Raw genomic sequence first — 14825 nt, forward strand, 5'->3', positions numbered from 1 at the left:
CATATTACCGTTGGAACCGGTTACAACGGCTCTTTTGTGTCTCAAAAACGGGTTCCAACGGCTATATTACTATTGGAACCGGTTACAACGGCTCTTTTGTGTCTCAAAAACCGGTTCCAACGGCTATATTACCGTTGGAACCGGTTTCAACGGCTAGTTTGACCTGTGGTTGACTTTAAAATAAAACCCGCCAGAACCGATTTTTTCGGATAAGAACCGGACCGGGTACAATTAGGAACTGGGTAGGAACCGATTGGGAAATACAAATAGGGGAACCGGGTATGATTTTCGGATAGAAAAATACCCAAACCGGGTATTTGGTCCATCGGGTAGGAACTGGAACCGGTTCCGGGTCGGTTCCACCGATTCGATTCCGGAACCGGTTTTTTTGTGCACGTCTAGTCCGGATCTAAGTATCTCATTATGGTGTATGAGATTAAGAGACTATTTGGTGGTTGGCATAACTAATGTAGTTGACATTAACTTATGTAGTTGACCATAAGTTTGGTGGTTGGACATTTATGTCAAGTAGTTGGTCATAAATGAATGTTGTTGACAAGTTGTCTAACTAGTATAAATAAATATAGCAAGTAAGAGTTAGATATCACCTATCACTATCATCTTTCAAAGTTTATTGTATTAAAGTTTGAGTTAGTTTCCTTGATATAATAATAAGTAAAGTTCGATATATTTTTTTGTTTTTATTTGATTGCCTTGGGACTTGAATATAACACATACAAAGTGCAACAATAACCTCTTAGTTTATCATTTTATACATTTTGTTTTTAACCATGAGAACTTTCACCGAAAAACTCTCACATGAGATTAATATAGATTAACTGATCATGATATATTTTAATAGATGGTCGTTTGCATTGGACAGATGCCCTATAAAATGTTATGATGGAAAATTTAGTTAGCTTAAACATTTTTAATACCATCATAGTTCAATAGTGATTTTAATAGTTTAATTCATTCATTAGTACTGTACTTTTTAATTTTTATAGCATTAGTATTTTTATGGTTTAATGAAGGGTTATATGATGTATAGATTAAATAAAATTAAGCTGGTAATTTAAACTTTAAAAAAAACCATACAAATACGTCATATGTGGTCATAGAGTCAAGTACAAGAATCTTAGAATCTTGACACGTTGCTTCAGTCTTATTCTGCACGTGACACCAATGCTGACCGTCTAGAGATTGAACATATCTTGTATGATTGGAAAAGGTTTTTTAAGACTTTAAGCAAACAATAATAATTTCTCTTAATTGTTCAAAAACAGTTTAAAAATGGCCGATTGCGCTTCAGTTTACGGTGTGAAGCTGGCCAAGAAATAAATAAAAACATATTTTGTAATTTATAAGAACACTCGGGTATATGAATCCAACACAATTATAATACGTATAACTTTACCTTTAAACACAATTTATTAGATATCGTGTAATACCTTCTTTCAACAACCCCTGCGACATCTTCCGATTTCAGATCGCCGACACCCATCACTTCGACGGTGCCTTACGATTTCCGTTCGCCTGACCCCTCACCACTCTGCAGAGATAGATGATGTTATAACTAGATTTCATAAAATAAAAACTTTTAGAGAACAACTTTAAATGTATTATATTTATGTTTTGCCCCTCACCACTCAGACGACTAAATGGGGACTCAACTCATATATGGGAAGCTATGGCTACAAAGATCATTCAAATAGCAAAGGAGACTCTCGGGGTCACAACAGGAAAGACAGGTGGGCATAAGGAGTCTCGGTGGTGGAACGAGGCTGTACAAGATAAGATAAGGGACGAACAAGGATGTTTTAGGGAGCTTATGAGGTGCACGAATGAGAAGGAGCGCGTGGAATTAAGGGAGATTGATGGAAAAATATAGGGAGAAGAAGCGTGACTGCATATGGTGTTTATTGACCTAGAAAAGGCCTAAGACAGTATGCCACGACAGGTGCTTTGGGTGTGCTTGGAGGGTAGAGGAGTACCCAGGAAATCCATAGAGATAATTATTGATATGTATACTAGGAGTGCAACAAGTGTCCGTGCGCCAGTGGGTGATACTGATTTCTTCCCTGTAGAGGTAGGTCTTCACCAGGGGTCAGCGCTGAGTCCGTTTCTTTTTGCAGTAGTCTTGGATGAGTTGTCAAAGTCGATTCAGGGGACGCTCCCATGGTGCATGATGTTCGCAGACGATATTGTGTTACTTGTTGAGAGAAAACAAGATCTAAACATGAGACTTGAGGAGTGGCGAACAACCTTAGAGACAAAAGGTTTAAGGATTAGTTGATTTAAGACGGAGTACCTCCACTGTGCTTTTGGAGGGGTAAATGACAATGAGGACGCACAGATTACCATTGTAGGGCAGGTGGTTCCACAGGTAACGAAGTTCAAGTATCTAGGATCATTTGTTCAGAGCGATGGGGAATTAGACAGTGATGTGACCCATCGAGTTCAGGTAGGATGGGGTAGATGGAAAGCAGCCACATGTATATTGTGCGACAAGAGTTTCCCAACTAAACTAAAGGGAAAATTTTATAGGGTTGCAGTTAGACCTGTAATGCTATATGGAACATATTGTTGGGCCATCAAGAAGGCACAAGTGCGGAAGATGGATGTAGCCGAAATGAGAATGCTACGTTGGATATGTGGGCACACAAGGTTAGACCGAATAAGAAACGTCGTGTTTCGGGAAAGATTAGGGATAGCGAACATAGCAGACAAGATAAGAGAGTGGAGATTGAGATGGTTTGGACATGTGAAGAGAAGACAAACGACGAATCCTGTTAGATCCATAGAAAACATTACTACAGAGGGGATAAGGGGTAGAGGACGACCTAAATTGACTTGGGATGAGAGGATTAAGCATGATTTGATAGACCTAAATCTCTCCGAGGACATGGTTGAGGATAGGAATTATTGGAGAAGTAGAATTAAAGTTAAGGATTTTTAGGAAGAAAGGAATACCTTAGGGCTTCTATTTACCTTATTTTACCATAATAATATTTTCTCTGCATAAATAGTATTAATATTATTATTGTTATTATTATTATTATTACTGTTGAATTCTGATTTCCTTTGTATTGCTTCATACATATGTACTTTAGAGCTGAAGGTCTCTCTGGAAGCCACCTCTTTATCCTGCATCCCACCCTCCCCAGACCCTACTTATAGCTATGCTATTGGTGGGATTTCACTGGGTATGATTGATTGATTGATTGATATATATATATATTTATGTTTTGCGTTTATAATAACGTTAGACGTACTTTTTTCCGATTATGAAATTTAGTTTGATTATCCTCTTTTTAATAAGGCCCGACCCCACCTCAAAAAATTTCCGACTCCCGTGAAATAAACTTCTAGGTCCATCATTGTTCCACGTCTCCAATTATATTATGTTAGGAACTATCATCTTATCTATCGATAAGTGGATCTTTGATGTGATAATTTTTCTCATTAAGTATCAAAATCCAACCACATGTTTATGGATAAATGTATCAACCCACTCAACTATGCCATCTTCTCTCCAAAACCATCACGAAACCTAAGAATACATTATTACATATAAAGTATAAAAGCGAGATGATCGGTGTTATAGTGGATATGTATATGGTCCAAATGGATTTGGTGTTTGGTGTTGTTGGTAAGGATGTGGAGTATTTTGTCCATTATTAGTCACTAATCAAGATTCCAAGATAGTAATCCAGTCACGGCTTGAATTTAATTATACAATTATTTCAATAGTTTTCATATTTTTCATCATGGCTTTCAAGCAAAGATGATGTGATCAAAATGTTATCTTGAATTAATATAACTTTGTTCTTGTTCTTTCAAGCCACTTCATTAAATATAATATATTTCATAATATTTGTATTTTTCTTGAATACTTACTTACACGTAATTATTTAGTTTGAAAGATGGGTTCCTACCGGCCACTAGGAGGGTTTATTGGTTAAGCAAACAAAAAGAGCTTTCCATCAACAATAATTTCGTTTTGATTTACCACTTCTTAAATTCCATAATTAATTTAACAAATACTTAATTAGTCTCAAGCCGTAAATGGACTCTTTTAAGTATAGTGAATTTTGGATCAGGGTTTAATAGACTGCGGTTTTTTGTTGTTATTTGAATCGATTTTCTTGAATTGAGATTTTTTGAAAATAAATGAGTTTGCAAGGGAATTGAATTACAAAATTTGATTTGACTTATCTAAATTATGACAAGAAATATATATTTTTTTTTGCATCATACTCTCTTTTATAGGGTAGGTTATTTTACTTGTCAAGAAATTTTTTGAGAAAACTAAAACTAATTGCATAGTAATTAAATCGACTTTCTAAATAAATGCGTATATTACTCAATCAAGAGTCATACATTTTTACATAAAAAGAAAAATTGAAAAGAAGATATAATGAAAAAATAAGTATAATTGAGGGAAATCATTGTATGGCTGCTCTAGATGATTGATTTCAATTCGAGGTGATCCTAATTTTTATATATTTTTATTCCAATGACAATGGCCAGTTGAGACGTTTATGTACTCAGTGACTCATCTAAAACTGCCAATTACCATATGAAACAAAAATTTTTAACTGCCACATGATTTCAAAATGTTGAAACGTTTCTGCTCATTACTTATGGGTCAAGTAATCCTAACCTAACTCAAATAATATCCGATTCAGATTGATCTATTTCCAAAGCTTATTTATTTTACTTGGTCCAAATAGAATTCATCATCATCCTATCTTGAAATTGAAAATATGAAATCTAATACTAATCTACCTAAACATATATAAAGCTTAATCTAGCTTAGCTTACACAACTATTATTCCTTGCATTTTGGGCCGTCAATTATTGATTCTTTAAATTTAATTAATCATGTGTTTTTGACGAATTCAACTTTGCATTTGCAAGAAAGATGGTGCAAAGACTCTAATCCGTGTGCACTTAGATTAGTGTTAATAATCAATATCGACTTTAACAAACCGTGTCAAGAATAGCGTTTTCTATAGCTTGCCTTTAGGAACAACTTTTTCAACGTGTCAAAAGAAAAACAGTAATTTGGTAGTTGATGATAGTGACGGGATCAAATTTCTAACACTTTCATATTAGTCAATCCTATATTTGGAAGATTTTTATTGGGTCATGTGAACCCATTTTTGGATTTAATCCTTAAGTAAATCGTCATTATATTCAAAATTTTATATTATCATGACTATCATCTGCCTTAATCATCGTATGTATATCCAGACAGATTATAAAAGTTACTTTTTCTTTTAAATTTATAAAATAAGCTAAGAAAATCTAGCAACTAATTCTATTAAACAAATTATATAAGGTGTGACTAGTAAAGATGATGATTTTGCTATGAGTTGATTTACCAGATATTTTTATGCAAATGTTTTAAACGGTGACATGCTGCTAAGGTGACAACAGGCGGAGGTCAATTTTTATTATATATATATATATATATATATATATATATATATATATTTATTTATTTATTTGGTGTTAGTTTTTCTTGGCACTCACATCAATATAAACTCAGTGTTAAAGTATTCAGGTTAGTAATTCAAATCATATGATAAAAGACAATATTGTAATAAAAAAAACTCGTGTTCGGGTTGGGTCATCAATAAAACAAAAGAAGGATGCTAGACATAAACTAGGACTTTCTGATATACAAAAATGCACGGTCGCAATTTGTCAGATGGTATACGACACTTCAAGCGACGCAATAAACGAGTAATTAAAGATACCGGACTAAGGTGTCCAAAGAAAGTCTTCAATGTTTATGTGAATGCATTATTATTACTATTTCTATTATTATGTGTTATTGATCCCTACAGAAATAGATATTTGAGAAATTTGACCTTTAGCGACACAAAAGATATATGAGGTCCATCACAAGAACACGATTTTCTCGGGATATTTGGTAACCTTGATCGCACACACTAGGAGTGGGCCGTCTTTCCTATAGGTTGAAAGGTCATCATTGGGTTGATCATCAGGCTCAATCGTTAATACTTGAAGCAGTCGCATCATATGATCTTTAGATTTGATATGCGCACTTTGGTATGGCTGATGAAAACAGTGATATTGTTGTTATACAAACATCATCTGTGTTCAAAGACGTACAAAGCTGTATTCGAGGCATCATTCAATACAAATGATGCCGAGTACATTTACAGATATTATCAAGTCGATGATATTTATCCAGAGTGGTCTACGTTGATGAGTAGTTTTTCATGTTGGGTGATGATTAACGTATATATTTCAAGAAAAAAACATGAGTCAGCAAGAAAGGACATTGAATGATCATTCGAGGTATTAAATAAATGATGGAGTATCATTGTTCAACCAACAAATATACAACAAAAGAAAAGATTAAAAAACATTATTTATAACTGCATTATTTTACATAATAGGATATTTGAAGACTCAAGACAAATCCATATTTCAAGGCCATTACACTAATGTCCAATCGCCGACTACACAACTAAATGACGATGAGAAACTAGGTATTCTAATGAACATACGACATATGGACACACATTTAAATCTTTGATCGGATTTAGTAGAGCATCTATATATGGTTGAATGAAGAGTCCAACGACGATGACAGCAATGATAAAATTATTATTTTTTTAATAAAAAATATATTTAAATTAAAATTGAAATCAATAATTAGGAAACATTTGTTTTTTAGTTAAATCACAACACCCTAGTTAAGGGTGGTGAGCTACTAAAAGTTTCAATATGTACATAATAGTGACGTGATTTTTTAACTAATATTTTAGTTAGCCCATATACACACTTAACATTAAAATTTTATATCACGTGTACCATATTCAAGTCAAATGGACGATAATTATACAAATCATATTTATATATATATGATTTGTATAATTTTAATATTGATATCATCTCCACCTATAGGAGATTTAGCTTTGTATTTACATGGTTGTAATATCATCATCATCATCATCGTACTCAGTATATCCCACCAATAGCAAAGCTATAGTAGGGTCTGAGGAGGGTAAGATGTAGACAGCCTTACCTCTACCCCATAAGGATAGAGAGGCTGCTTCCAGTGAGACCCCCGGCTCGATAGTAGTTTTGCATCAAGCCTTGGACATAAGGCACATAGCACTCAATCATCGGGACACCGGCTGATCGGTGCATGTACCCTTGTCTTTCGGCTATCAACGCCACTACATGATGCCTGATTAACCGTCCGTCACTTTTAACGTTATTTTCACGAGATTAGTAAAATAACGTCAAAATTAGTGCAATTTCACTTTTGTCCACCCGAGGGTTCACACATGGTTGTAATATGTTTAGTCAAAGTATGCTAAAGCCAATTGTAAGTTCAACTATTGCCGGCAAATTCTTGATGGAGTCACCCTATCCTATCCAGCACAAAAAATAGCGTTTTACCTTAGATGAAATGAACTGGATATTAAAAGTTGGTTCATGTACTACCACCTTATATTATTTCCTTCTTTCTTTCACACTTGTAAATAATTAAGATTCCAGTTCATCGATCATACAGATAATATTATGTTAACAACATTTATAAAAAGTTAAGAATAAAATAATAAAGATATGGTGAAAATGAAACAAATGGATACACCACAATGGTTACCATCAAGGTGCCAGCCAGCCGGCTTTCATGGTTTGTTCCTTTCATGGCCTTTGCTTCAAACTATGGCAAAATATCATCCTTACTTTCTCTTCCTTACAAAACCCAACTCTTTCTTTCATTAAACATATCAAAATATATCATCTTTATAATATTCTCTTGCATTTTAAACTTTTTGAACAAACAAAATAATAAAAATGGTGGGATTTGAAGAGTTTGGTCATGAACGTGTGCTTCTTGCTCAACCTGACCCTGTTGTGTTGGAACTCAACAGGTTGCAAAACTTGCTTAAAGGTGAGTGAGTTCGCGGTGTTTTTGGTTCTTTTGTTTAGAAAAGTTGGTCGAGAATTACGATTGCAAAATGATGGTTTTTTGTTGGTTTGTGTTTGCAGAGAAGGATAGGGAGTTGGGGTGTGCTTATAGTGAAATCAAAGCCATGAAAGCTGCTGATGTCTTGAAAGAAAAATCACTCGAAGAGGTGCGAATGAGTTTGAGCGTTTGCTCATGGTTCGGGTTGGCCAGTTTTGATGAAAGTTATAGGACGGACTGCTAAATATGGTTTCGAAAACGATAAACAAACATGTTAGGTTGGGTGGGACGGTGGGCCAGGTGGACCGACCTGCTACCGTTTGAGGGGTCGGTTTAGACCTGGGGTGCGCTTAGGTCGGTTTTAAGCACAACCGAACGGAAAATTGAAAATTAGTTTTTTTATAACTTTGAATATAGTCTAGGTCCGGTATGACTTCAATTTTTTCGGTTTTACTATATGGGCTTAAAAGTTTTGGGTCGAAAAGAATTGGTCCAGTATAATATATTTGTAGCTACATCCTTTTGTTAATTATGATCATAATTGATTTTTATACATTCGAACTAAAATATTTGAGTTATGATATTTATTAAATTTTGTATAGATTAATTTTTAAAAGGCTCTCAAGCTTTATTACTTTTTTTTTTCTAATACAATTGCTAGTTTGTAACAAAAAGTTCGGCTGGTTTTAGCAGTTTTGACAAGTCCGTTATGGTGGTTTGAACTGAATTTTTTTCAAAAATATTAGTTTGTATTAAATTTTAAAAATAGTGTTTATTGTATATAATACACATATATAGTTGCATATCCCAAAAATTTAAAAGGTTTTTTTTTTAAGAAAAAAAGGCTTAAACGACTAGTTCAAAACAATCAAACAGTCAAAACCGAACCGTGAATCAAATTGCATAATCTCAAACTGGCTTCGGTCGGTTTCAATGATTTAAGAACACTAATAAGTAATATATAACATGGTCCGAATACTTGGTGTTTTTTGCAGAAGGGAAATATGGTAGAAAAACTAGACAGCAAGATTTGGAACACCGAAAACCTTCTTGAGCAAAAGGTGAATTATTATTATTATTATCATCATCATCTTTGTTTGATGCATTTAAAGCTACATAATCAACTAAAGTACATTACCTTTATAAAATATTCAGAACTTAGATATCAAGAAACTAGTAACAGAAAAGAAAGAAGCACTAGCAGCACAATTTGCAGCCGAAGCAACTCTCCGAAGGGTGCACGCAAATCAAAAGGATGACGATTCAGTGCCAATCGAATCCATTATCGCTCCTCTAGAGGCCGATATCAGAATGTACAAACACGAGGTACAACAACTTACATACTTGAATAAAACAGATACATACAGCCTTAGCTGTTGTCTTTTCTTTTCGTTTTATTAAAGGTTTGTGTTTGTATGTTATATACTAGATTGCAGTCCTACAGGAGGATAAAAAGACACTTGAAAGACATACAAAGTCAAAAGAAGCAGCTTTGTTTAGAAGCTGAGAGAATACTAAGAAGTGCTTTGGAAAGAGCTTTGATTGTTGAAGAGGCTCAGAATCAGAATATTGAGCTGCAAAGACGAATCGAGATTTGCCAGGCAATGATTAATTTTTATTACACGTAACGGGTCAAAACAATCAGAATAGTTTTGCTAAGAAATTTGATTTTCTTTCCAACAAAAACCGGTTTTGACTTTTGTTGACCAAAGCCAGAAGTGGTCTAACATAAAATTGACATAAGGGATTAAGAAATTTTAAACGGTTTGCTTGACAAAAGGTTTATATGTAAAAAAAAAAAAAGAAGAGATACGCAACTTTTAGTTGTAACTAAAGCTTGTTTGGTCGTATATGGAGCAAGTTTTAATATCCAGTATCTACATATACAGGAGGAAAACAAGATCTTGGAAAAAGCAAACCGCCAAAAAGTTTTAGAGGTCGAAAAACTGAGTGAAACGATCAAAGAACTCGAGGAAGCTATTCTTGCAGGCGGAGCGGCTGCAAACACTATTCGTGACTACAAGCGGCAGATTTCTGAACTTCAAGTAATAAAATTTACTTGATAGAAACGTTACAAACTTACTTACCTTTAGATTATCACAAGTTTTCTTATTCTTTAATATAGGAGGAGAAAAGAACATTGGAAAGGGAGTTAGCAAGAGCAAATGTTTCAGCCAATCGCGTTGCAACTACAGTTGCTAATGAATGGAAAGAGGAGAAAGATAAAGTTATGCCTGTCAAGCAATGGTTGGAAGAAAGGAGGCTTATGCAGGCACATACCAAACTATTATTTTATATTATAAGAATTAAAAAGTCTTAAAAGAGTTTAAAAGACTCATGAGAGGGGTGTGCATGGGCCAGCTTGGATCAGTTTTTTGGCTCAAACCGAACCAAAGGTTTTCGAAACCATTCAGTTTTCTTTTGTTGGATGGTTTGGTTCGGTTTCAGTTTGAAAACCAAATCTTCGATTTTGGGTTGGGTTGGTTATTTGGTTACAGATCAGTTATTTCGGTTTCATGCAGGCGGAAATGCAACGGTTAAGGACAAACTGACAATATCAGAAAGAACCGCAAAGAGTGAATCACAACTTAAAGAAAAAGTGAAGCTAAGACTCAAAACACTTGAAGATGGATTAAAGACATCAACTTGTAGATCACCAAGAGTCGAAAAGTCAACTCAAATGTTCGGGATCTTGTCAAGCAACGGTGGAAGGAAGCGATCAACATCACAGCCACGGGGTTCATCGTTGAGCTCACGAAAACCGGATGTTGAATGTGAAACAAAACATATTAATAATAATAATAATAATATGGTTAGAAAAGGATTATGGGCTTCTAGAAGTAAGGTTGTTGACAGAGATGAAAAGGAAAACAATGAAATGGTTGTTGAAAATACTAGTGGTTTGAAGTTTGACAAGTTTAAGGATGAAGACAGGATAACTGCCAAATCTTCACAGATGATGGTGATGATGTTTGTTTCAGGGTTTTTGTATGATAAACTTCAGAAAGAGGTAATTAGTTTAAGGAAGTTTTGTGAGATGAAAGACACCAACTTGAATGCAAAAGATGAGGAAAACAAGGTAGTTACTCTCTCTCTACGAACAAATTTCTCGTTTATATACAGAATCAACACGTGTTAAGTAATGTGTAGGTTATATTATCTATACACGTGTAGGTATACAGTTAACTTTAAAATACATATGAACAAATTAGTTTGATGGTACTTTTTTTAGGCGTTATAACATCCAAATCTGTATTTAAAAAGTAGAAATTTTGAAAAATATTGGACCACTGATCAAATAATTAAACGATCTAGGTTTGTTTTTTGTTTGTTTACACAATAATTTGTGTTATGTTAATGAACATACAAATCTCTAAAACAAACCAAAAAACAGGTGCTGACGAAGAAGGTTGAAAACTTGCTAAAAGCACTAGAAGTAGAGTCAAAGAAATGGAATAGAGAAGCAGCCACAAAAGATAAGAATGTAGCATCCATAAAGACAGATGAACAGAAACCAGTCAGGAACTTGAACGCATCCAAGAGGTATGATTAGTCGTTGAACGCGATTAAAAGTTAACTTATTATTTTTTATAATTATTATATATGAATAGAGTATTCACTGTACTTCAGTTTCAGGGCAGCAAAAGCATCTTGAAAGTTAGTGTGAAGGGATGATGTGTGACTCATTATGGCTTGAAGACTTATTGTGATAATTATACCCTACGCATATTCCCATCAGATTATAAGTTATTACAATACATGTTATATGGAAATATATGTATATATTATTTGAACATTTTAAGGTGGTTGTTTTGTAATTTGGAGTGGGTTAATATATGATGTTTGGTATTATCCTTATCCTTAATGTGTTTTGATATTACAAACAACATGATCATATCTAAATGAAAAACAGAGGAATAAAACAGAGTATAAATTTCATCTCATAAAAACATGATGACACTTTTAAATTGTAATTGACTACAAAAAGATTTCTAATTTCTAAATAAACCATTTCCTAACTCTAAATAATTAACAAACAAGATCTACTCTTGAATAGTAGCTAGAGACGGTTGCCACCTTCGATATCCGTTTCTACGACAATAGGATTTAGGACTGATCTTGCTGATGTGGAAACCCTTTGCATTTCTTATAAGATACTCTAACTGCTTCTTAGTAATCACAACCTTAACTTTCTTCCGTTCCCTACATCCAACGTGTTTAACCTCTGATTTCCTCGATTGTAGATCAAGATTTATATAGTCTTCTCCTCCATCAGACTCAAGAACACTAAATTTCTTTGTGAAGATTGCATAAGATTAATGCAATTACCCATGATGCAAAACTGATGCTACACCTCAAAACCCTTGCTTGATATATTGTATATATATAGTAAAGATGTCAAAGCAACAAACGTGCAGAGCATCTTGCAAACAGTTTAGTAATTTCAGTCTGACTCCTAGCTATTTAATTTTCAAGGATAAGGTTGACTTTCATGAGTCATAGTCATATGAACCTCGCATGGGGTTGGTTTAAGAATATAAAAAATGTTTACTTTTAATTTCTCTTGACTTTATATAACAAGTATTATTATATCTTTTAAACACAAGTCAATCACCAGGCTATTTATTATATATAGGTTGACTTCATTTCAATCTATTGAAAGTCAAACATGAAGCAAGCAAATTATATATGGTTGGGCGGTCTATCATCATTCATCAAGGTATAATATGCTTTTAATGAAAGTAGACCCACTTAACAGTTTAACTGGAATTTGCCTAAGAAATTACAGTCACTATTAGGGGCGTTTGGATGAATCTTTTAAATGTAACTATAATTTACAATTAGGGGTGCAAATAAGCCAAGCTGATCGGTTCGTTAGATGCTCGAAACAAGCTCAGCTTATGCGAGCTCAAGCCTAAATATAAGTTATTTTAAGAAACGAGCCTGAGCGAGCCAGCTTGAGCCAAGTATTTAAATTACTTTTATTTAATATTATATATATATATATATATTTAGACAATAACGGTTATATATACAATAGGAAGGGATATTTTGAGAACTCTTAGAGTCTTAAGAACTTTGAGAACTAATTTGTAGCCACACATTTAATTAATTTTATAAACTTTTGTGGTTGTAGTTAAATCATATTAAAGTATTAGAAGATGAAAGAGAAAGAATAATATAAAATGGTAAATCAAGTACAAAAGGTTATTATAGACATTTTACCAAACCACACATTTAATAGAAGAAAACAAAAGTCTATAAATCACATGTTTTTTTCTCATTGTGTCCAATAAAACTAATTTTTTATATATTTAAAAGGAAGCACAATTTATTTTTACAAACTTTATTGTTCATAATTCATTCATACGTGTAACATTTTTTGTACGTAAGTGTAATATCAAAATACATAAATCTTTAAAGAAAAAAATTACACAAAAAGTTGTCAATCAACTTGTTTTTCATTTCATAATCCTCATTATCATCTAATCATGGTAGGTTTTCAAGAAAAACAAAACACAAAAATAATAGTAATAATAATTATATGTAGAAATATGTAAATCAGATATGTCAAAATACACGAAATATATATAAAATTTACCAGTTACATATAATACACAAAATACATAAATTACACAACACAAACTACACATATTACATAAAATACACAAATTACTCAAATTACCCAAATTGTAGAAATTACACAAGTTACATATAATACACAACACAAAATACACGTATTACATAAAATACACTAACTACTCAAAGTATAGAAATTATATAAGTTACACACGCTACACAAATACATAAAGTAATATATTACAAATAGCACAAATTATACAAGTTACGTTCCATACACATATTATAAATTAGTGATTACATATTCTTCAAAAAAGAAATACATATATTACATAAAAATATATATTTCACTAAATTACATATATTATATAAAAAGATATAACTATATACAAAACTTGAAAAATGATATAAACTGGTTCCTCAGAAGTTCACCACCAGACGCATTTCTTTTTTTTTCCCTTTCTTTTGGTATAATTATGCATACCTTTTTTTAATTCAATTCCTAATCAGATGTCGTTTCAAAAATAAAATAACTTATTCAAATTAAAAATAACACTATCCGTAAGACTAAGTAGTAAATAGAATTAATTCAAACTGAATATAACACAAATCAATATACATGTATTAAATTAGGAAACTTGAAGTGGACCGAAATAATTAGTTAATTAAGGTAAACTAAAATGAGCAAAATATTAGAATGTGTTGTTCATTTTAGCATCAACTATAAAGAATTAACATCGCAGCCTTCCTCTTTTTATTGCTTATCATCATGTTTTTTGCTTTTTATTTTTCGGGTTAATAATTGAAAAAAATGAGAGATTGATTTTGAATTAAAAATTATAATTACATGTGAGAGAATGTCATATATATTAATTAGATGTGTGAGAATGAGATTAGTTAAATGACAATTTTATCCTTTGAGCTAAAGACAAAATTAGATGATGTGTTTTAATATGGTCCATTCAAATAGTTCTTAAGTTCTTAAAACTGGAGATAGTTCTTGATTGAAATCATACCTATATGCAATTATGATAAAATAACTAAATAATATATAATATGTATACATAAAAAGTTATAATCAAAATATACAAAAATACAAATCATTATAAACATAACATACATATATATATATATATATATATATATATATATTAATACATAATAAATTAGCTGAACTCGAGCTTTAGAAATAAACCTTGAACCGATCCGAACTCAAGCTCGTTTACACCCCTAGTTACACTAATAAAGAAAAAAACCTCAACCGTACAATAATCAAAAACTT

At 32.6% G+C, this 14825-nt stretch overlaps 1 pseudogene across 1 annotated transcript; it reads left to right on the plus strand.

Annotated features, from left to right (window-relative positions):
* Positions 1-7807: 7807 nt before the first annotated feature.
* Positions 7808-11782, plus strand: LOC143601630 (microtubule-associated protein 70-5-like; annotated as a pseudogene). The gene is made up of 10 exons (XR_013147693.1): positions 7808-7948; positions 8047-8132; positions 8959-9024; positions 9119-9289; positions 9393-9564; positions 9853-10008; positions 10089-10249; positions 10499-11042; positions 11358-11506; positions 11594-11782. The product of XR_013147693.1 is annotated as a microtubule-associated protein 70-5-like (transcript).
* The last annotated feature ends 3043 nt before the right edge of the window (positions 11783-14825 follow it).

The sequence above is a fragment of the Bidens hawaiensis genome, unplaced genomic scaffold (genome assembly GCF_021521415.1).
Source record: "Bidens hawaiensis isolate Kalapana, Puna unplaced genomic scaffold, B.hawaiensis_p1.1 tig00056866_1, whole genome shotgun sequence".
In the NCBI taxonomy this organism is placed as follows: domain Eukaryota; kingdom Viridiplantae; phylum Streptophyta; class Magnoliopsida; order Asterales; family Asteraceae; genus Bidens; species Bidens hawaiensis.